The sequence below is a fragment of the Rhinopithecus bieti genome, unplaced genomic scaffold (assembly GCF_001698545.2).
Source record: "Rhinopithecus bieti isolate Rb0 unplaced genomic scaffold, ASM169854v2 scaffold_12, whole genome shotgun sequence".
Classification (NCBI taxonomy): domain Eukaryota; kingdom Metazoa; phylum Chordata; class Mammalia; order Primates; family Cercopithecidae; genus Rhinopithecus; species Rhinopithecus bieti.
In genome coordinates, this window is record NW_016803028.1 from 264,045 (window position 1) to 287,879 (window position 23,835).

General features: G+C 42.7%; 1 protein-coding gene and 1 long non-coding RNA gene across 6 annotated transcripts in view; one reads left to right on the plus strand and one right to left on the minus strand.

Moving 5' to 3' along the window:
• The window catches only part of RFTN1 (raftlin, lipid raft linker 1), a 207,154-nt gene that overhangs the window by 28,246 nt on the left and 155,073 nt on the right, over positions 1-23,835 (plus strand). The window lies entirely within an intron of this gene.
• LOC108534679 (uncharacterized) lies at positions 521-13,577 on the minus strand. Of its 2 annotated transcripts, none has more exons than XR_001887019.1 (4): positions 13,372-13,577; positions 10,516-10,704; positions 9,162-9,265; positions 521-1,069 (listed from the first exon to the last, which is right to left on the minus strand). It is a non-coding gene; the product is annotated as an uncharacterized LOC108534679 (long non-coding RNA). The 2 variants fall into 2 exon arrangements; XR_001887016.1 differs by having other exon boundaries at positions 13,254-13,577.

Here is a 23,835-nt window from a genome sequence, read left to right on the forward strand (position 1 = left end):
TGGAGGGGGTACAGGTGATGTCAAATTCTCATTCTGAAAAGATTTCTCTGGATTTAGAATGAAGAAGGATGGAAGGGGCAACACTGGGGGAGGGGAAACCATATAGAAACCATTGCAATCAACAGGCAAGGTAAAGGTGGCCTCAGTCAAGACAGTGGCAGTGGGGACAAGAAAAGGAGTGGGGGAAAGAGAGATTAGGAGGTGGTCCTAGGGACTGCCTGGCAGGTGAAGGAGAGCAGGAAGCAGAGGAGGAGGTGGGTGTGCTGGGCACCTGGGTGGATGGCACGAGTTCCCCACAGCCAGATGCTGAGTCTGCTTTAAAGCATTCTCTAATAATAGTCTCACTTGATAATTCAAGTAGCCCTGAAAGCTGGAAAGAAGATATTGTTTTTCTTTTCTTTTCAGATGGAGAAATTGATTTGACAGGTAATAAGTAGTAAGTGGGACCAGAATCCAGTGTTTCAGCTCTTTCCACTCAAAGCTTATCCACTGCACATGAAAGAGAGCTCCGCGCCAACCGCCAGTCCACTGAAGGGTGTCGCAGTGATATTTGTTTGAATAACTTTATTGAACTGTAATTTAAATACAATGAAACACACCCATATGAAGTGCCTGGGTGATGAGTTCTGATAAGTGTAAACGTTTGCACAACTATCACCACACTCAAGATATAAAATTTTTCCGTCACCCCAGAAAGTTACCTCAGGTGCCCGCCCTGACCCAGCCAACTGCTGATCTGCTGTGTGTCACTGTTGAATAGTTTTGCTTCTTTTTGAATAATATGTACGTAGAATTGTACAGTATGTGTGCCTTTGGCTTCTTTAACTCAGCCTAATGCCTTTGAAGTTCAATCCATGCTGTTGTATGCATTGAGTCCTTGCTGTTGTATGCATGGAGTCCTTGCTGTTGTATGTGTGGAGTCCTTGCTGTTGTATGTATTGAGTTCTTGCTGTTGTGTGTATCAAGAGTTCATTCCTTTTTGTTTCTGAGTAATATTCCCTTGTTTGCATATGCCACAATTTGTTGAATCAATCTCCTGTTGAACATTTGGGAAATTTCCAGTTTGGGGCTATTATGAAAAAAAAAGATGAATATTCATGAACAAGTATTTTGTGTGGATGTTTTCACTTCTGTTAGGGAAATATGTAGGAGTGGAATTGTTGGGTTGTATGCTAAATACATGTTTACCTTTATAAGATACTGCTCAACTGTTTTCTGAAGTGTTTGTTCTATGTTACATTTCCGATAACAATATATGAGAGTGGGTAGCTTAATTTTTTAGGTAATAATCAGAGTTACTTTTTATTCAGCACCTACTATTGTATTAATCTCTTATAAACAAACTAACAACAATCTTATAAGGTAGGTGGAGTTACCCCCATGGTAGAGAAGAATACATTGAGATACTGAGTTTGGAGTGGTTATAAAAGAAACTTGCTCTAGGCCACCAAGCTGTTGGAGCTTTGCAGGATATCTTGTGGTCGTACTGAACAGCAAAGCCTTCACTTTGACTTTCTTGGTTCCTGAATCTTCTGTGTGCTGTGGTGGGTTTAAACTAAATTGAAGGGCTTCAACATGAAAAAGTTCAAAGATAACTTATTCACCTTTGCCCCTTTCTCAAGCTTGTCTTCTATTTCTGTTCTTAAGTTCCTCCTTATAAGACATTCCCATGACACGCATTAAAATTTTGAGGATCAGTCCACGCTGCTGCATTTTACAAATTCCCATCTTTGTGGTTTTCCTGTCTAAGAGGACTTTAAGAACTGATTTTTCGGGATGTTTTCTTCGACATTGTGCTGACCAGGCTCATACTTGGCTTTCAGCCACCAGCATTCTAGCCTTAAACTCTGTATATAAATTTTGGGTGGTCATGATAATAACAGGATGACATTCCTCATTCAAGACATGCACATTGCGCAATAAATTTTCTACAGGTCTAGTTTTTCTTTGACCTCTAGTCTGGGTGATGTTAGCCCGACACACAACTACAGAAGCAGCTGATAATCGTTGTTTATAAGAGTTGTTCTTTCAGTCTCCCTTCACGACTGGGAAAAAAACTAATCTAAAAAAAATGGATCATGATTTACATTATATTCTGAAAATTAAGAAATGAACGTTGTGGGGAGCTAAGTGTTTGGGTGCCTAATGGCTAGTTATAAATCCTGGCACTATCAGCCTTTACAATTTCATGAAGGGAGATGATAGGCCAGCTCCATGGCCTCATCTAAAATAATGTCAATCTCCAGAAAAGCCTTTAAAACTAATCGTTAACTTAAAGGAGTGGTTCTCAACCTTGAGAGTGAATCAGAATAGCCTGGAGGGTTTGTCAAAATGCAGAGTCCTGGGTCCCATCCTCAAAGTTTCTGATTCAGTAGGTCTAGGGCAAGGCCTGAGAATCTGCTTTTGTAATAAGTTCCCAGGCAATGCTGATGCTGCTGGTCTGGGGATCACACTTGGAGAACCTTAAAAGACCATGTGGAGTATGATTTTTTTTCTTAATTTGAGTGGAGATGGCAGAATAAAATTATACTAGTGTGATTTTTTGAGTGTAAAATAAATTCAATAAATACTTACCTACCTGTATATTATGACCAAATCATAACTTACTTCCTTTGGGTGGCTTAGAATATATTTGGGAGGACAGGTCATAGGAATAAAAATAAGAATACAAGATGATGCAATGATTCTCAACGTTTGTTTAAAAAGTTCCCATGCCTGGCTGCACACCAGACCAATTTAGTTAGTCTTGGTGTTGTGATTTTGGTTCTGTGTCCCCACCCCACCTACAGTTCACACTACAGAACAGGTGTCAACAGACTCAGCTTAAGTCTGTGATGTCTCAGGGAGCTGGCTAAGATGGATACCTGGCTGCTGGTGCCTGCAGGCTCTGGGTGGGAGGGGGGCACTTTACAGGGGAGCCCAAGGTAGCAAACTATAGAAAGGAAGGAAGAGAATTGGAGGGGATGAGTACTTCTTTGCATTACAGGAGGATTCTTGGTTTAAAGTGGGTTTCACCATGGGGTTCCTTTAGATAGAGCCTCAAGTACTCCGAAGTGTTTGTTTTGCCTTTCCTTAATGAGGTATTTATTACCTCTCTCTAAATATGATACCTGCAGTTTTAGACCATAACAAATCCATCTATAACATTTGCAGCTCTTCAGCAGAACTGAGCATACAGCCACTGACATTAATAGCATTTTTTGTAAGTAAAAACAAACAAACAAACCTTGGAGCAAAATGTCACAAGCCCTGGAGGAGGAAGGTGGATGGCTAGAAGGGAGGCTCTAAGCAGCCCTTGATATTGCTGCAAGAGGCCCAGGGTCAGAGTTGGGTGGGGCGGGACTTCCTATATTCCCGCAAATTTAAGCTCACCCCAGAGGGAGGCTCCTCCTGGTACAGCCCTTCATCTTCATGGCAGAAAGGCTGTTCTGCCCCTGCGCCCTCCCTGGCCTCTCTGGGGATCCCTGCAGATGATGTATTGTGATGGAGCAGTGGACTTGGACACTGCTGGTGTTGATATAATCATTGTTAACAGTAGCAACAGTAATAACAGCTAATGTGGCATGCATGGTGCTCAGTCTCAATTAATCCTTATAGGGATTCTGATTTTACAAATGAGGAAACAAGGCTCAGTGAGATTACCTAACGTGCCCATGGTTCTGCAACGAATGTGCAATGAGCTGGAATCAGAACTCAGGCTTGCCTTCTTCAATTCTTTACTCTTAAGGATTGCGGACCATACCAAAGGTCCCTCGGGTATGGCTTTGAGATTTGGTTGGCTGTGATCTGTCGTTCAAGGACTCCAGCTTTGTTGGCTCTCTTTTTGATTGAGTCCTACTCTAGGGAGAATTTGGCTGCATGTTTTGACGAATCATAGATGGTGGGGACAAGAATAGCAACCGAATGGTTGAGTGTTGTCTTATGCTGTGTGATTTGCAATGCAGCTTGATACACTTTAGCTCAATTAATCCTTACAAGTCTAGAGATGTTTTTCCTTCTGTTTGACAAATAGGGAGCCTGACACATAGGGTGGTCCTGTCTTGCCGAGCCGCCGCTTGCACTGAGGTCTTCCGACTCCATGTGCCCTGTGTGTCTCGCTGCTACCTTGGACCTACAGAGTCTCTGAGGGTCAGGAGCCACATTAAAGCTCATGCTGCCTATGACCTGTTGGGAACCACTTTCCTTAAGTATCAAGAACATGAGTGTTGGTCAATAACCCACTGGAGTGTAGTGCTGGCTTCTGTTGTTCCCGGCTTTAAAATAGGGCCAGGTTTGACCTCCAGCTCAGATTCAGAAGGCCAAGTCTGAGCTTGAGTATGTGTGGATGGCTGCCACTTAGTCCCAGTTCTGTAAGTGTGCCAATATCAGAACTTATCCTGTGCTGAATATAGACTCCTCCTTTGCTGAAAATAGTATATGCAGTAGGGTAGGGAAATATTTTTCTTTCCTAGAAAATCGCTCCTTGCTCCTGTAGGTAACATTGAGTTCTATGAAACCATCTGTTCCTTCCAATAGAATTTCCAGACTATTAGATTCAACAGTTTCTCCTGACCCACTTTTGGCTTCTGCTTCTTTTCACTGTTCATTAACAAATTGTGTGGCAGAGTTTTTATGGAGAGTGTGTGTGTGTCTATTTATTTAATTTCAGTTTAGGCAAAAGCAACTGTTGGGTGCAGTGAAGTTATTTAACTTCCTGCTTGTGTTTCATTTTTGTTTCCGGTTTCTATAATTGCTAAGAGCTGGTTTTGTTTTGAGATTCAGGCAAGGAAGTCAATGGCATGAGTTATGAGTTGAGGTTCTGGCTGGGAGGTGTGTTAAAACAGACCCTGTTTTAAACAGAAGATGCAAAGAGTAATAAGGAAATCGGTTCCCATAAAACATGTCTCAAAGTGTATAAATATGCTCTTACAGTTTGAAGAGATTTTTAAAAGATAAATGAGATACTATGTGTGACATAGCTTTAAGTTTTTCTGAGCAAAGCTGCTATATACATCTTTGGTATTGTTGCTTTTGATGTTGCAACCAAGTCTGCTATTAGCGTGAATGTTATTGTTAAATATTCACTAGTGGGAGTAATAAGATTAGATTTAAAAGAAAGGAAGCATTCTTTACATTCCTTTGCATTCCTTTCTGAATGTAAAAACTCTTCATGCTCTTTTCCCAGCTACTCTAAATCCAGACCAAGAAGCAACACTACTCAGTCTTGTATGAAAATGGGCCCAGGTGTGTGTGCGTGTGTGTGTGTGTGAGTGTGTGTGCGTATGTGTGTAACCCAAGCAGTAAATTTCAGCAACTAAGGCTGCCTTCAGTAAAATGAAATTCCTTGCTGATGACTGTTATCTGTCAAAGTAAAACCAAATTATTTTTCTGCAGGGATTCATAAAAGCAGCCTTGAGGTAGTGATAATAATTGTTATCTAATTTGGTTAAAGCAGAACAGAAAACAAGTTAATATTCTATGCACCCTGCTAATTATTATTAGCAATATTGCTTTAAAGAATTTTATAACGAAGATTTCTCTAATTTCACTGGGTCCACTGTCATTTTATAGTTTGACCAGATTTCACCAATGCTTCAGAAGACAGGAGTCCTGTTGAATTTTATCTACGAAATATTTTCAAAAGCAATTCTGGTGTGAAAAGGTAGGTGATTCTGGCCTCAAGCTGCATGCCACTGTCATTAAGTCTAGAAGGTCATTTCCTCAGTTGTATGTTTCAGGCGTGCTCTTCTTTGTTTACAGGTCAGGTCTCCTGATAAATAAAAATTATGTGGGCCAGGAGTACCTGCTACAGTTAGCAGCCACTGAGATGTTTTTCCATTCTGTTGCATAAACATACTTTGCAGGTGCATACACATGATTTATCAGGAAGAGTATACATTAGTTTGACAGCCTCATTGGGCCCTCTTAAGAGAGGAAAGGGATTATTTCACTTGAGCATCCCTAGTGTAAGCTCAGAATTAGTTTGTAAGCATGAGTACAACATGGCACTATGAGGAATGTATGTTGCTTTGACACAAGATAGCTATAATAATATATTCCCAAGGGAGCTGGCAAGCTTGTGGGTGGACTTTTCTTTTTGGAGAAAGCAGTCTTGTATGGCAAAGTTACTCAACAAAATTGATCCATTCACTATTTATTGATTATCTACTCTTTTTGAGGCTCTGTATTGTGCATGCAATAGTGAACAAGATGGTGAGGCCTCTCAATGTAGGAAACAGTGTCTGAAACATCCCACCAAATTCTGGAGTTTTTAATGTCCTAGTCTGGTGTCTGTTCTCCTATATCTGGAAACCAGGCCAGCTGAGTCCTAATAGCCCTAATAGAGTCTGTGTGTTATCTTGGAGAAGCATCTGCCATGATTGACCATTATTTGCCTTTGGCCTGCTGCACCTTGCATGGCTAGAGACTTGTCTGCTGTTTGGAAAGTGCAGGAGGCCCTGGAAATCCTAAACTAAATCTAATCTTTGGGCCCACCAACCAAACTGCAGCTTGGAAAAGGTGCCTCAATCAAACGAGCTTCCTGGGGGTGAGTGGCCTCATCAGGGCTGCTGATGCCAGCAGGCTGAGCTTTTAAGGCCTTAATAAATGCACTGAAGATGCCCTGGGCATTAGTGTTATGAAGACTCACAGGTCTTCAGTCCATCATGGCTTGCTTGGTGAGAAATGGTTGAGATGAAGCATGTGAAAGAAAAGTTACTGATGTTTCTAATAGCCCAGGCTGAAATAATGCTATAAAGGTGTGCAAGGAATGGGGAGAAGGACATTGAGGTTTTTCGGGATTGCCTTCCATATCCCTCAGACTGGTGATCCAACTGTTTCTATTCTTACCACTGTTTCTTGCCAATCTAGAGACGTAAATTAAAACAAAAACTTAGTTTCATGTCTATAAGTAGTTTCTTATTGTGGACTTCATTTAATGAATTAGCCTAAAACAACTAAAAACCAAGAAAATGTCTTTTTTCTTAATACCATTTACTTTCTTGGATATAAAGTGTGAATTCAGAAGTGGCTAAAGGCGAGTGATGGGGACCAGTGGCCCTGAGGGGTGAACCAGCTAAGGTTTTGTTCTCCTATCTGCAAGGAATGTTAGAGTACTTTACAGAGCTTGGGTTTGGGAGCCAAGTTACCTAATGAAAAAGCAACTTCAACTCAACTTTCCTGCTCATTAGTGTTGTGATATCAAGTAGCATGGTGGACATCTGCCAAGATGGCCCCCAGTGACCCCTGCCTCCTGGTATTCACAGCCTTGTGTACCTAGTGAATTGCTTCTAGTGAACGGGATACAGCAAAAGTGATGGGTTATCACTTCCAAGATTAGGTTACAAAAAGATTGTAGCTTCCATCTTGTGCTCTTCTGCTCTCTCTTGATTACTCCCTCTGAGGGAAACTCATTACCATGTTGTGAGCTGAGCTGTGGAGAGACCCATGTGGCAAAGAACCGAGGGAGGCTTCCTGTGAACAGGCAGTGAGGAATTGGGACCCTAAGCCCAATAGCCCTGGAGGAAGTGAATCTGAATCTTGAGCGACAGCCGTGTGCATGAGCTTGGAAGTGAATCTTCCCCCAGTGGAGCCTTGAGAGGACTTCAGCCCTGGCCAATGTCCTCAGGCAACCTCATAAAATATTTTGAGCCAGAGGTACCCAGATAAACTGCACCTGGATTCCTGACTCACAGAAACTGTGAGAAAATGTTGTTTTAAGCCACCATTTTGTGGTAATTTGTTATATATTAATAATGCAGGCAGTTTATGTTAAAAAGTCTTGCTCCTATATGAGAGACAACATCATGGAGTTGTTGGGAGCACAGACTCTTGAGCCAACCTACCTTCAAATTCTGGCTCTGCTGCGTATTAGCTGTGTGACCTTGGGAAAGTCACTTAACTTCTCTGTGCCTCAGTTTCCTCATTGGGAGATGGGAAATGTAGCTTTTGCCCCCCAGGCTCTATATTTCAGGAAGATTAGCTAGAAAGGGGTGGAAATGGGTTTTAATTGACACAGTCCACAGTCTGTGTCACAGTGAGTATAACAAAGGGGTCACATTAATAGTTTTTGTGACACTCTTAATCACTTAAACTCCCAGACCAGGAAACTCCTGTTTGGTTGGGGACAATTTTCCAGAGGAAGGGGCAGCTGTGAGTGCTTAGCAGCCACCACACAGCACCTGGGAGATGGGAGCACTGGTCCTTTAAAGACCATCGACAAGAGTGGTCCCTACGATGTTCTTCTGCTAATCTAGAAGCAAATGATCACTGTGTTCATTTTTCCATTTTTGTCGTTTCTTTGATACCATGGAGACACATCCTTAGCATGTTTTTCTAATTTCATGCCTTGGGCCTGTTGAGCAGAGCTCATCACTTCTCAAGATTAAATTATATGTTTAAGAAATGCCTTCTGTGTCAACTACAGTTATTCATTAGCTTGGTTGTAAGTGGCTAAGCCTGGCTTCCAGCTGTGAAAGTCAAGATTTGTGACATTTAAACATATTGATGAGATGCAAATGTCCTGTGGTTAGCCTTCCACAAGGCCCTAGCACTCATGTAAATAAAGGAGAAGGAATTGAAAGGGTGGGCAGCAGAGCCTTCCCTTGAATAGGAAAATTGTTTTTCACTGGGTGCCAGCATCTGGTTGCTGCCGTCAGTAGTAATGAGGTTCGGCTCTTCCCATATGTCCCCGATTCATTGTGGGTTGTTTATTTGTAGATATGGCTTGATTGTTTTTCTCCTTTTCTTTTCTTTTTTCAAACTAGGTTTCCCTAATTCAGCACCACCACCGCCTCTTAAAATAAGCATCAAATTATTTGTCTAGGGAAACATTTATTTAAATGATACTAGCTCTCCTCAACTTGTGAAAGTTTCTTGTGTCTTCTTGCTGTTTTCACTTTATCTGCTCTCTAGCAGAAAAATAAAATTGCATTCTATTGATGCGCTCTCCTGCTGGGAATTCAAGACATATTACAGCCCTATCTGTGTGTTCTCAGTTGTGATGAAATGGTGGAAAATCCCCAGCAACCTTAAATGAGATAGGTGCAGGTGATTAATCCAGTTTCAGGAAGAAATCAAATAATTTACTCCTTCTTCCCCATTAAAGAAACAACCATGCATTGAGGTAGCTGATGCCATGTGAGCAGGAGTGTGCTTCAATGGAGGCGCCATTAATAATTTACCTTAATAGTGTAATAGTTGCCATTTTTGTGACCAAAACTTTGCTTCAGCCCCTGCTTTATGGATGAAAAGTAGGATCAATTAATATTGAGTGATGACAGCCTCCCTGCAGAGAGAAAATGGGAAATCTTGATGTCGTCATCCGCCTTATGACTAAGAAATAGCTTTTCTTAATTGTACGGAACAGAGAAACCCAGGGGGATGTAATTCATTTCTCTCCAGCTTGCGATGTAAATTGGAAGTAAAGAAAAATAACCACATGCCAGAGTGAGGACATGAACTCAACCACTAAGCTGTATCTGATTTGTAGGATTTGCTGGAAATAAGCAGACAGTTTCCCCCACGATGGTGAGTCTCCTTCGACTGTGGCATTGCTCCAAATACCTCTTATAGCACGTGACCCAGGGTGTTTCTCTCTGATCTGGTAACAGAGCCCCTCTGCCTAGAAGCTTTGGGTCCCAGGTCTTCTCCCAGCTCACTCCCTCTTCCCTCCCATCCTTATAGTCTCCACCTAAATGCCAGCTTTTCAGAGAGGCCTTCTTTTACCACCTTGCCCCAAACAGCCTCTTTCCTTGCCCAACTCACTGTCAACTTCTGCTTTCTATCTTATTTTCTTTGTGGAACTTACGATCATCTGAAATCATATTATGTTTATGTGGTATTTACCACGTCCTCCAACCATAATGGTAAGCTCCATGAGGGCATGGTTTGTCCTTGCTCTCTAAGCAGCTAAATGCTTAAGGCCTCAGTGCTGAGGATGCTTGTTGAGTGACTGAATGAGTGAATGATTAATATGAAAATGCCATAATTCAGAATAATTTAAAACTCTTGCACATGCACACCAGCTTTCCGTAAAGGTATATTGACTTTGAGGTTCCCCTCTGCCTTCTCCATCTTGAGCCCCTACTGGCAGAACCCAATAGAAATTCAACTGGCAAAGCGAGGATGCAGTTTGCGCAGTCCTTGCCCCACCACACAGGTCAGACTTGGATCAGAAAGACGGCAACTAAATGACCAGCACGGTCCAACCCTTCAGATCCTCAGCATTCACATATCCTCCTGCACATTTTCAACTTGGCACAACAGCAGGACAGCTTTGTTTCTGCCTATGATATGTCTATGCTTCATACAGTGTTCACACTCTTAAGGGAAGACATAACGTCCCAGTTGGCATGGTGTCTGTCTCTGGGTGGCATGAATTATTTTCCTGGTTTAATCTGTAGGATATGGAATATTTATCAGGGATTGGTGGAATGAGAGGAGGAATTAACATTGCTCCAATATGGAAACCGTGACTGCTGGGACTTGGCTTTTGCCCTCAGCCAGCTCCTTCTGTGGCAGAGGTTTATTTATTACCTGGTAGAATAACCTAGGGATCTCAGTCCTCAGTGGTTCTCTCTGTATGTCTGTTAGTTGCTTTAGTTTTCCGTTGGTTTTTAGTCTTAGACGTGGAAGTACCAAGAGGCACTCTAGAGACTCTCCAGGTGCCAGGCATACTCTTCTCTGCCCCTGTTGTATGGCAGCAATGGCAGCAGTCCAGTTTCCCTGTGGAAATTGGGATCATTCACCCCAGTCAGTAGGGTAATTGCCTTCTTTGCCTTGTGTTTCTGTGGCATTGGTAATCTAAAATGGCCAAGGGGCAATCTCAACTTCTAGTTCAGTAAAACCATTGCAGTGTCCCCTGGAGGAAGCATTCCTCTCGGGAACCAGCAGCTCCAAATCTGCAGATTCAAAAATTGTGGGGCTGGTAAGCAAAACTCTAAGCACACTAGGTGTCTTGGTCTGTTTGTATTGCCATAAAGGAATACTTGAAGCTGGGCAATTTATAAAGATAAAAGGTTTATTTGCATTATGATTCCACCAGCTGTACAAGAAGCATGGCGTCAGCATCTGTTTCTGGTGAGGGCTTCCAGGAGCTTCCAAACATTGTGTACGTGGAAGGGGAGCTGGTGTGTCACATGGTGAGTGAGGAAGCAAGAGAGGAGGAGGTGCCATGCTCTTTTTAACAACCAGTTCTTGCTCATTACCTTGAAGGAGGACACCAAGCCTTTAGTGAAGGATCTGCCCCTATGACCCAAACACCTCCCACTAGGCCTCACCTCCAATGTGGGAGATCAAATATCAATATGAGATTTGGAGGGGACAAATATCCAAACCATATCACTAGATTTAAGAGGAGAGGAGCCATTTTTGCTTCTACCCCTTGATGGCTAGTCCTGTGTATTCTGGCTAGGGAAGAAATAGAACTGATGTAGCTCGTTTTCCTTGTCCTGAAAGAGTTCAACTTGTCAAGATGTCATCTCCCAACTGGCTCCACAGGGAACGCTGGGCTAACAAATGGTGCTTTTTAAAACAAAGTACAGAATGTTTGCAAATACAGTGGTGGCTAAGGCTCTTGTGACTTAAAAACTGCATTGCATGGTGAATCAGTGGTTGAAAAATTGCATTGGAGGGGAGCCTATTTTTTTCTTCTCCTCTCCTTGAGTGCTTTAAAGTGGCCATCAGATGCCCATAGACGTCCAGTCTGCTGTTCCCAGCATCACTCATCACCAGAGAATTGGCTGGTTTCCTGGGAGTGTACTGGTATCTTTCTCATGGTCAGCCTTTGTTTATCTTGGGGGAGGAGGGCAAATAGCAGCAGCATTCACTAATTAATCAGCAGCTGTGTATCAGTCCATCACCCTGCACGTCAGGGAATAGTGCTGGCAGAGTGATTAAAAGCATGGGCTTTAGTGTGGCACAGATCTGGGCTGAGGCCTGCAGATTTGCTGGGAGACCCAGCTCTCTCATTTGCTCTGTGACCTCAGATGAGTTACTTAGGCCCTCTGGGTCTGAGTTTCTTATCTGTAAAATGCAGTATATTTCCTGGAGTTGTTAGAATTGAATAAAGTCATCAGAAAAGATATTAGTTAGGCCCCTAGATAATTCTCAGTAAATGATAGATATTTTTATTTTACCAAATGCAAAGAAGAGTCAAATGTAAGGACAAGATATCCTCCCCAAGATGGGAACGATGTAAAGAATTCCTTTGAACCTTCATTTCTTCATCTGCAAAATGAGGACGTTTGTCCTAATCGATCCCTCTCCAAGGGCTGTTGTGCATCATATTGGGTGGGCAATTGCACGATAGAACAGTGTGGAATGTGACACAGCCCAGGTCACCAGGGCCACAGGCCCTGTGGTGAACACTGACACAGAGAAGTCAGTGTTCGCAAGAGTGAGGGCAGCCCAGAGATGGAAGTTTCGTACTTCTAAGACAGGAAAGGACAGGGAGAAGTGGGAGGACTTTGAGGGACACTCCCTCTCTGAGGTAGTAGCCAGCAGGGTGGAAGAAGGTAAAAATGCTTGTACTAATAGAATGCTTTCAAGAATACAGAGTATTTGGCCCGGTGCAGTGGCTCACAATTGTAATCTCAGCACTTTGGGAGGCCAAGGCAGGTGGATTGCCTGAGCTCAGGAGTTCCAGGCCAGCGTGGGCAACACGGTGAAACCCCATTTCTACTAAAAAAAAATACAAAAAAATTAGCCAGGCGTGGCGGTACATGCCTGTAGTCCCAGCTCCTTGGGAGGCTGAGGCAGGAGAATTGCTTGAACCCAGGAGGCAGACATTGCAGTGAGGCAACATCACACCACTGCATTCCAGCCTTGGTAACAGAGCCAGACTCTATCTCAGGAAAAAAAAAGAGAAAAGAATACAGAGTATTTTTGTGGACCTTATTTAATCATCTGATAGGGAGGCACTTCCAGTCTTACTGGATTTATCAATAGGTGTGATAAGATGATCGGTATGTGGACATTTGGCACCCCACAGCACACCCAGTCACCTGGTATCATGGAGGCTCGCCCAGTGTTGGGGTGGAGGTAGTGTACTCTGATCAACAGCGTTGGCCTAATTGTACTGAAGGAATAGACAGTCAATTGCAGACTGAAAGTACTGTTTGTGTATGTATGTACATGTGTGTACACCATGGTGTTCCAAAGTCACTTCCTCAGAAAATCTAAATGGGAAATGAGTGTTATCAATGAGTTCATTTATAGCCAACAGATTTCCTGGTATCATTTAGAAAGGAGATGAACTTTTGGGGTCACCCTACCTGTCTGACTCTGTGCAGATGAGGAAACTGAAGCCATTGATGGAGAAAGAAATCTCTCAGGACCAGTCAATCTGGTAGTGCCAGCCCCTGAAAGAATCCAGAGTTCTTGGTGACTCACCATGGCTCCACACTGGCCCTTTCCCTCAGCTTTCAGTCGTGTAACATTGTGTTAATCGCTTCAGCTTCCGACGTTACTCCTGTGTAATGAAGAGACCAGAATGTCGGCCTGTGAAGATCATCATGTGTTGGGACAAAGCCCTCCTCTATTTCAAACAGGAAGTCACATTCTCCTGGAGTGGGAAACATAACTGAGAATTGTCTCTGCCTTGCCGAGTTTCCGCATATTAATCAGGCCCTTTGTTCCTTGTAATTCTAGAACGTTCTGGCTGAGTTCTCATCAGTGCCTCCTGGTCCGGTCCTCCCACCATACACCTGTCAGAAGTTCCTGTACCCCTTTGGGCTCCTCCAGGTTTTCTGTCCTCTTCCTTGGCTTGGTTGTTTGGGATCTTATTCTGAAAACTTTTTAAAGTTCTAATTTCTTCTCACAAAACAAGAACTGGGCTAGAGGCTCCTGGCTTAGGTTTGGATCTGCCTATTTGGATGATCTCTGTTTCTTCTTTACAGTTAGTGTTTAATCAATACTTCTATTTTATTTCTCAAGCCCTTCACTTGGTCACAGGGAGCTTTGGGCTATGCAGAAAAGAACACTTTGCCTTTCTCAGTGGCTTTCCATCCCAACACCTGTTATATTTTTTTAAAGACAAAGTCCCAAGTTTTACAAACAGGTATAACAATCCTTACATTATTCAGGCAAAGAAATGTGACTTTTCCTCTGTAACTCCTAAAGCATTTTTTTTTAACAGCTTAACTTCTTTAATGCTGTGTCAGCTGTTAGGGAAATGGGAAGGAAGAGAAAAGAAAAATGGTGAATGCAAAGACCCATATTCAAGAGGTGCTTGGTCTCTGCTTACAAAGGCTGTAGCGAGACCCCCCCATATGAAGATGCTGTCGAGGATTATGTGTGAATGAATTCTGAGGCTTGGTGTGGGTGCTGGTGAAAGTGATTGGAAATGGAAAAGCACTCATGGAAAATTTTCAGGGTCACCTTTTAAAAAGGAGTGTGTCCTTTTAAACCACATCTTAAGACTTTCCAAATTCAAAGGAATAAAAAATAGTTTAAAAAATAAAATATTCTGATTTCTAAAATCATAATTTTTTGATCAAACTTGTGCCATGACAGAGCTATAATTTGTGTTTTTATGTGCGTGTTTTAGAATGCTTAAGGAACTTGGGATAACCAATTTATAGTGCATGTGTGTCTATTTAAGAACTTGTGAGAAGAAGAGTTTTAAAAGTGGAAAAATAGATCCAGGTTCTACTGCCTGTTCTGTAATTGCCTGGCTGGACAATACTGGGCAAGTCCCCTTCTCTCCCTGACCTCCTTTGCAGTGGCTGCTATTTATTTAGCACTAGACTATGCACCAAGTTGCTATGCAGGTCTGTATGTGAATTATTGCAACAATCCTGAGAGGCAGGGACCATTAATATTGATATTTCTCAATAGAAAACTGATGTCCAGAGAGGCTAAGTAACTCACTTAGAAGAAAGCTTCCCTGTCATGAGACTAGGATTTGAGCCCAGGTTGTCTAACTTCAGAACCAATGGTGGTAACCACTATGCATATTGTCTCCTCCCACTGCATAAAATAGACTGTGACATGTGGCCTATTTTGCATTTTAAAATGATTTGTGGTATAATAGGCATTATGGGCCTTGGTTTATAATCACACATTTTTGTCTTTGTGATTTATGTAAAAATAGGGTTTTGATCAGTCCTTGAGTATAACTTATTCCTAGAAGAAAGGTGATGCATATTAAAATGGTTTGCTTTATTCTATGGTTTTGGGAACAGATATAAAAGTGGAGACCACTTCTATTTTATTTTTTAGATGTAGTGTATGTGGAACTTTTCAAAGCACTTTTGCTTGCATATTTTACCTTTAACAACTCTGTGAGGTAGGTTGGACTGATATTGAATTTAGTATCATAGTTATTTGGAAATTCTTGTTTGTTAATTCTAGCATCCTATGTAACTTGGGATTGGTCTTCATTGCCATTTTTCTTGAAAATGGGTAATATTTTTTATGACAGTTTGTGGTAATTTTGAATTGTATCCTGGACATTGTGATTGTGATGGTGGAGACTCTGGATTCTGTTATATTTTTCTGATGACTGTTGATTTTGTTTGTTTGCTTTAGCCAACAAGCACTTGGACTCCAGCGGCCAACTCCATGTCTTGGGTGTCAGCTGAAATTTGTTCTTTTAGTCTTAGCTGGGTTGCTTAGGGAGTACCTTGTGCATACATGGTTCAGGAGTCTGCCAGAGATCTGGGCAGAGTTTATACACAGAATCTGGGGCTCTTTTCTGTGGCTCTCTCCTTTTTGGGGTTTTTTCTTCATATTCTACCAGCTGAAGTAGCCCTATATTGTCTTCTGTTTCTTCAAGCCAGTAAGACTGTGGGTTACTGTTTGAGTTTTAGCTGCTCCTGTGGTACAAACTTGGGCCTGCCCTTGGGCTAAAAGCCATCAGAGACAAAACCTCGCCCAGTGCAGTACCTTTCTTGCAAGTGTTGATGTGCTCCAGGATCTGCCTGCCTTGGCTTCCTCTCCAGTGCCCTCAGAAAGTTGCTTTGTTTTGTTTTGTTTTTATGTTTGTGTGTGTGTGTGTATGTGTGTGTGTGCAGAGTTTATAGTTGTTATCTGTTATTTGCAGGAGACTTGATCTGACAGGAGCTTCCTCAGTCATACCAGAAGTGGAGCAGGAAGGATAAATATCCCCATTTTAAAGACAGACAAATTAAGGCCCAGAGAAATCCCATCTCTGGTGTTAGAACACAAGTTTCTGGGTCTGTAGCCTGGACCCCCGTCTCTTTCTGACAGATCCAGGTTCAATTTTCACTTCTGCTCCTTGCTAACCCCATGACCTTGAGCAAGTCACTTAACCCTTTCTGAGCACACAGCTCCTCTCCTCTAGGTTATTTTCAGGGTGAAATGAGATAACATGTCTGGAGTGGCTGGGGCAGAGTAAACCTTCAGAAAATGTCCCTGTGTCAACAGAAAGGTCACTGGGAATGTACTTGCTGTGATTATTTGTCTTATCTTTCCCTGGGGTTGCAACACCTTGGCTTTGTGTCCAGTCAGTGCTGTTGTGCAAGGAGGGAAAAAGAAGCAGCTTCATGTTCAAGGTGAGCAAGCATCCTCTGGGCCCAAGGCCGTCCTCTGTGGAAGTCCTGGAGGGACCTCGGGCCAGCGTGTCTGTCCCAAGCTCCTGGTCCTCTCTCTTCCCCACTTCCCTCTGTGGAGCACGCCCTACCATGCTCCCTGGTGTGGCATCCTGGAGTCCTGCTTCATGTCTCCAGTCCCTTCCCACCTGCACCAGGCATCTGTGGAAGGTCGTACACCTGCCTTTGCACTGTCTCTTGGTGTCAGCTTGTCTTCTCCATTCTTCTAACCAGTGGCCCAGATTTGACCTGCCTGGATAAGCATAACAGCCTCACAACTGGCTGCTGATGGCATCTCTTGCTATTGTGAAGTGCTTAATAATAATGATGATGATAATGATACTACTGGGAAGTATGTAATAACAACAGCAACTAAGTCAGATAGCACTTAATATATGCCAGTCACGCTTCGAAGTTCTTCGTGTATATTAATTCTTTTAACCCTCACAACACTCAGCGAAGTATATACTATGATTATGCACATTTTACAGATGAGAAAACTGCTAGGGAGTTGCGCAGCTGGGATTTGAACCTTGGTGCCTAGCTCCGGAAGCTATGCCCTTAACTTCTTCAATAGACAGCTAGATATTTTTCACATGTAACCTGTGGGATAAGGACACTGTTATTCTTGTACTTATTTGGATACAGGATAGGCAGGGAACTCAAGGATTGTTAGTGGCCTGTGGCCAAAGGAAACTCCACCTTAGTGGCCAGTGTCAGATGCGATTCAGGCAGGCTGAGTGATGGGGGGACTGGATTGGCCTTTTGGCAGTGAAGAAATGGCTGCATGCCTGCCCTAATGGGCCAGCCACAGGAAGGGGAAGCGTACGTACCCTTTTCTGGCTGTGTCTAATTATGTGGCATTATTTGTCTCAGTTGTAAAGATTTAATCGCTCTATTGTACTGGGGCACAGGGCCTCTTATAAGTCATCTTTTACGATTGGTGATAATTGGCTCAGCTTGAATTGGCTACAGCTAGTTGCAATTTCCTTACCATTTTTAATCTGAGATCTGATTTTAGCCTTATCTTTTTTTCTGAGTAAAGTTTTTTTTTTGGTTTTTTTTTTTAAACTTAAATGCTGGGTTGTATGTGAGGAAATGCTTCAGCCTCTCCTCACTACTCCATCACTCTATTTGGGTTGATTTATGCATTAAGCATCTAATCTAAAGATAGGAAAGATATGAAAAGGCATCTTAAAGTGTTTTAATGGCTTGGAAGGGAAAATCCCACCAAAGGGAGAAACGCGCCCTTTACTCTGTCAGTGCTGTTAGGATCTGATGCCTGATCACAGGGTGGGGACATTTTTGACAGTCATGGGGTGTAGGCAGACAGCATCTAAGGGAGCCCTGCTTATCTACCAGAAACTCAAGACAGAATGCAGGTACTTCAAAAATGAATGACAGTGAGGGTTTGGGAAATCCTACAGATAAGTTTCCAAATGAAAAAGATAAGAAGCCTGTCGGCTGAAAGGGAATGAGGAATGAGCCACATAAATTAAGCCGATGGAATTTCTAGAGAATGAAGTGTGCTGAGGCATCACCAGCCGTGGGATGTAAATATAGCTCACCCTGTTATCATTCTGGGGTCTGCAGTCTCCATATTGATGTTTCTATGTTTTGAGTAAGCACTTCCTGAATGTTCCAGTCTTTGAGTCTGGCAGTCTTGATTTATGAAGAAAAGATGATGATAATGAATGGAAAGGCTTGCTGAGGAATTAATTTGGGGGTAGTAGTAAGAGCGAGCCTGCTTTTCTCACCCTCTTTCCCAAAGAGGGTGAGTGCTGCCGAAACGCGCGGGTGGGGTGAGGGACGAAGCTCTTTCAGACTTCCTTCCTCTGGGGGTCTGCTCCCTGCTCTGTCTGCCAGAGATATTTGCTGTGAAAGGCTTTCACCCTTTTCTGTCTTCTTTCCTTCCTTTCTTTGTTCTTTTCTTCAACTGAACTTTGTTTCCATTCACTTGTATGCCCCTGAAGCTTTTGATGCGCATGAATTGCTGTTGGCTTTTGCATCTCTGGTTTCCCTTCCATGGCGCAGAGTCATCACCTCTTTTGGCCACTCCTCTTTGAGGGCCTTTCTCTGCTTCCCCTTAACCCTGGGCATTCCCCGAGGCTCAGGTCCTGCCCACTCTCTTACAGAAGGCTCCTTCCGGGGCGCGAATGTGCTTGGCATGTTTGAGGATCACGAAGGAGTGAAGTGTCTGGATCCAGTAGAGATGAGGATGAGTGGCGGGCAGCAAAGGCAGCTGGGGCCATGTCCTGTGTGTAGGGCCTGTGCGGAATGTCGTGCATGGCACTGGAACAGTCTGAGAAGGAGGAGGCTCGTCCAGACGGCTGAGTCTGTGAGCCAAGGGGCCTCTGCGTAAGTGAGGTGTTATTGACCTTGGGCTCTTTGTTCCTCAAAATTGAAAGGCCAAGGCGCTGTGGTTTATTCTCCTCCCTTCCCTCATTTCCGGTGCCGTCATATCCGCTTGATTCTTCTTTCCAGCATCTCTCTATTCATCCCTCTGTTTCATTCCTCCCACTGGCTCCCGGGCTCAGGCCTTTAGCTCAGGAGTGGACTGTGATCATGATTTCCTTCTACCCAAAACCCTCACCCCCCTTTTTGTTTTGTGCATCTCTCGCACACCATTAGGCTAAACGCTGCTGGTAACACGTTCTTCTCCACACTGACAAGATAAGAATTGACCTTAGGCCTGTCACTCTCTTCCCCCCCCCCCGCCCCCCGCATCTGGCCTTTGCATCCATCCCCCTACTAACCATCTCCTCTTCAATCAGAGTGACCTTCCTTTTTATCCTCCCTCCCTTTCTCTGTAGCGTAATTACTGTGTCTTGACTTATATTAGACACTCACTGTCTAGAAAGAACGTGATAAATATTGTTGCAGTTATCTTTTGCTGTGTCACAAACTACTCCGAAGTTCGTGGCTTAAAATAATGCCTTATTTCTCATGATGCTATGGGTTGGCTGGGCTTAGCAGGGCCCTTCCTCTGCTCCACATCTTGTCAGCTGGGGTCACTCACGTGACTGCATCATCTGGGAACTTGAATGGAAGGCTCATGATGGCTTCCTGCACACAATTGATGCTGACTGTTGATTGTGGCCTCTTGTTGCTCCTCCAAATGGTCTCTCTCTCGACTGAATGTCTAGCCTTTCAGTAGTCCGGCCTGAGCTGGCTCCTAAGAGGGTAAAAGTGCAAGCTGCCATGATTTTAGAACTGGGCCAGGAAATGGAACAGTGTCACTTCAACTGCCATTCTATTCTATTGGTGAAGGAAAGTCACAAGGCCAGCCCAGACTCAATGGAATGGGAAATAGACTTCACCTCTTGGTGGGAAGAGCATACAGGAATGGAAGGGGTGGGGGCAGCTAATTTTGACAGGTATGACAGTATTAATACAATACCAATGGTTTCAGTAACCACAGTAGTATGCTTTCATTCATTTACTTGAGGTTTGTTAGATACTTACTATGTCCCAAGAAGAGGTATTATGCAGAGGAGGATGTGCACTTTTTCTGAGATGTTCTCCAGAAAAGTTAAAGATTTAACTAGAGGTGCTAGAGATTAATCCACCTCCAGCAGGCCACAGAAATGCCTGTTTCCCTGATTCTTTTCCTTCCAGGGTGGCATTTCTCTGCTGACTAGCAAGGTTGAACTTTATTTTTTAAATCTGGTTGCTAACCATTTGTATCTTTAAAAATAAATGACTGGGTTTTTTTGTTTGTTTGTTTGTTTGTTTGTTTGTTTGTTTGTTTTGTCTTCAACATTTTCTATTGGGATGCATGAATTTTGCTTACTGATTTTTGAAGTTGTTTATATGTTGGAGATTTTGAACTCCTTGCTCTCATAATAACCTCTGTTCAATAGTTAAGATGTTCTTTAAATTATTATATGTTACAATAGTTAAATTTCATGATTAAAAAATATCCTAATTCCTGAGCTACATCATTAGTTTCTCGGGCTCAGAGGCTCTTTTTATGTTTCACAGGATTATGTCTCATAGGCGCTCAAATTAATGCCTGGACTGCCCTCCATGTTTTCAGCTATGAGAAGCATGTGTGTCTGTGTATGTGTGTGTCCGTCTGTGTGTGTCCCTGTGTGTCTCCGTGTACATGAGTGTCTATACCTTCCTCAGTATAGTTCTTGCTTTGAGAAGCTGGCAGTCTTGTTTGGCAGACAGGAGGTATGATTTTGAAATTCTCAGGTAACAGGTTGGAAGAAACTTCTGCCTGTAAAGAAAGTTGGTTTCTGAGGATGGTTGGTGTTTTACTTTTTCCTTAAATTCAGGAAGGAGTCTTGAGTTCAGGCCCAGAAGGAAAGGGGCGTAATGGCTGGTTCTCTCAAACGGCCTTTGAGTGTTCATCAGAGAGCAGAAGGAATCCTCTGCATCCTTTTCTGAGCTTCGTGAACCACCAGTTGAGGAATTTGGAGTATATGATGTTGGAGGTCCCTTCACACTTCATAATTCAGTAACTTTTGCAGTATTTTTACTATCATAGGTAAATGACAACAGAGATTTCATAGATATTACATCTTTAAAAGTAAAGTAAAACACTGATTTTTATCCCCCACGTAAATCCCTGAAGTAGGAATGCAGTCCTCATGGGTACCTGTTCCTTTGCAAGCTGGGATGACAGGATGATGCAGGTTAAAAGTGTTCTTCATTGCAAGAGCAGGACATGCTAGGCAGACAGTGGCTGAAAACTGAATGTGATGAGAGATACAAGATTGTGGTACACGGTGTATCCTGCATTCAAGGACTTGGACCCCAAAATTGAGCAATGGGGAGCCACAGAAGAATTCAGAGCATGGGAGTGGCATGGAGTGATGGGCATTTAAATGGCTCATTCAAAGAAATGTGAGCTAAGTTCTGCTTCTGCCTTTCTGCCTCTGGAGAAATCTAAGTGCTGAGAGAAACAACTATGGAATCTTGTCAGGGAGGCCCGAGAGCCTTTGGTTTCTCACCTTTTAGAGGAGTTTGTGTTTCTCTTCTAAGAGCATGACTCCCTTACTTTTATGAATTAGTCTTTCTCTATCCTACATCTTGCTTTTCCTGCTCAAGTCGTCCCTGGGAAAATGGGGCTCCAGGGTTGGCAAGATGCAGACATGCCCTGCTCAGCCTTCTGCACAAGGTTTAGTGAGGAAAAAAAGACCTAGCTGTCCCCAGCAGGTCTCTTTGGTGGATGTGATAATTTTGGTGATCTTATAATTCTGAAATTTTAGCATCCATAATTGACATGGGGCTAAATTGCACCACTCATCAGATTGTACAAATTATTAAAAAGAAGCAAATTACCATGTACTTGTATTAAGCAGAAGAGGGAAAAAGGGAAGATGAAACAATTGGCCTTTCTTTTAAGTTATTGTGAAGTTTGGAACTGTATTGGATTTTTAAAACTTCTTTTGTTTAATCAGGCATGTGTGTGTGTGTATGTGTGTGTGTCCCTCTGAGCTGCCATCCTCTGTTGGGGATATTTTTTTCCTCTGCTCAGAGAATTGCCTTGATGAAAGCGTTCAGCAATCAAATGGATAAAAATTGAACACATTCTTCAGGATCCGTTTCATTGTTCTTCCTTACGTGTTCATTTTCTGAACAACAACAACAAAACCCTTTATGAAATATTAAGACTTTTTTTTTTTTACCTTGATGTGGCATCCTTGAATAGTTGCCTTCCATTATTTGTGTTAGCAGATTTCCAAGGTGACTGCCAAAATTCCCCAAATATTCCAGAAATAGAAAGACCCTTAATTGTGTTCGCTGAGACACCTCCCTTTTCCTTACGGGGACTGTCTGCTTCAAACTCATTCCCCTCTATCTCTCTCCTTGTTGTGTTAATCTTAAAAAATGATTATAATAAATCATTGCAATGGGAAGCAAATTAGAAGAGTGGGGAGATGGCTGGAATAAGAATCAGGGGACCTTACATGCCGTCTTCGCTCCAAAGTTAACTTGCGAGTCACTGAATGTGTCTGAGCTTCAGTTTAAATGAGCTTTAACTGATGAAGCAGGGGCTGGCAAACTTTCTGTAAAGGGAAAGATGGTAAATACTTTGGGCTTTGTGGGTGATGTGGTCTCTGTTACAACTACTCAAATCTGCAAAAGCTTCTGTAGTGCCAAAGCAGCCATAGACAATATGCACATTAGTGGACATGGCTGTATTCCAATAAAACTTTATTTACAAAATCAGGCAGTGGGCTGGACTTGGCCTGTGGGCCATAGTTTGCCCAAGACTGGCAAACTGTGGTCTAAAAGATTAGATTAAAAAATACTGCCTTCTTATTATTATTGGTTTATACAGGGGGAAATTAATTATGGCTATGAAAGCACTTTGAAAAATGTAAACAAGAGATTTCTGTTTCTGGCTAGGATTGGGTAGTTTGAGGCAAACTAATGATCCCAAGAAGAACAACAGAAACTGTGTAGACTACAGAAAGCAACATTCTGTTTAAATCTGGGAAATGCTGAAACAATGAGGAGTAGGGGGGTTAAAATATCAGGACGAAGAGAACTGTGGAGAGGTGAGCTGACGATCTGTAGCTACTTCATTTTTGGGAGATTTCTAATTCTGAGTGCTGACAAAATAATGGGGACCTAGGCTTTGCTTGGATGGAATGTTGCTGCTCTGAGAAAAATAAACCTGCAGAGCTTTTGGTGTTCTCTTGGGACTGGAGTGGAGAGACAAAATTGGAGACTTGAGGAGCCGGAAATGCACAGTTGGCTTTCCCTTGAAGATAGTTGCTAAATTCTGGACTGCGTGGGACAAGAGGTTCAAAAGATAAGCAGAATCTCTCCGGAAATCTAAAGGGGTGTTGAGTAATTTTCTGGTGCTGAGACAATAAGGATTTACAGTTTAGGACTGGCTTTTGGAGGTTGGGAGGGGTGGGGGCATGGTGAACACTCCAGGCTCTCAGTGAGGCCTCCTTGCCAGGAGGGCTAAGTCCTGGCAAAAGGTCTAAGCCAGGAGCAACCTGCGTCTTGTAATAGTGCCTGATTGGTTTAGGTCATCAGCCTGCACCCCCATCCCCAACTCTATTTTCCTGAGAGAAGAAAGGAGAGCCATCTCTTGAGGAAAATAGCTTCATCAGAAGGTATCTTTCTAATACATGATGTCTGGTATTCAATAAAAAATTATTAGGTGTGTCAATGTGACCATCCCCTAAAAATGAGAGAAAACAAATGACAGAAACAAATTCACAGATGATCCAGAGTGAATAGAATTGTATTTAGCGAAAGAGGGATTTAAAAATAACTAATTAATATGTTCAAGAAAATAAATTTTTAATGGATAAAATAGATGAAATATGAA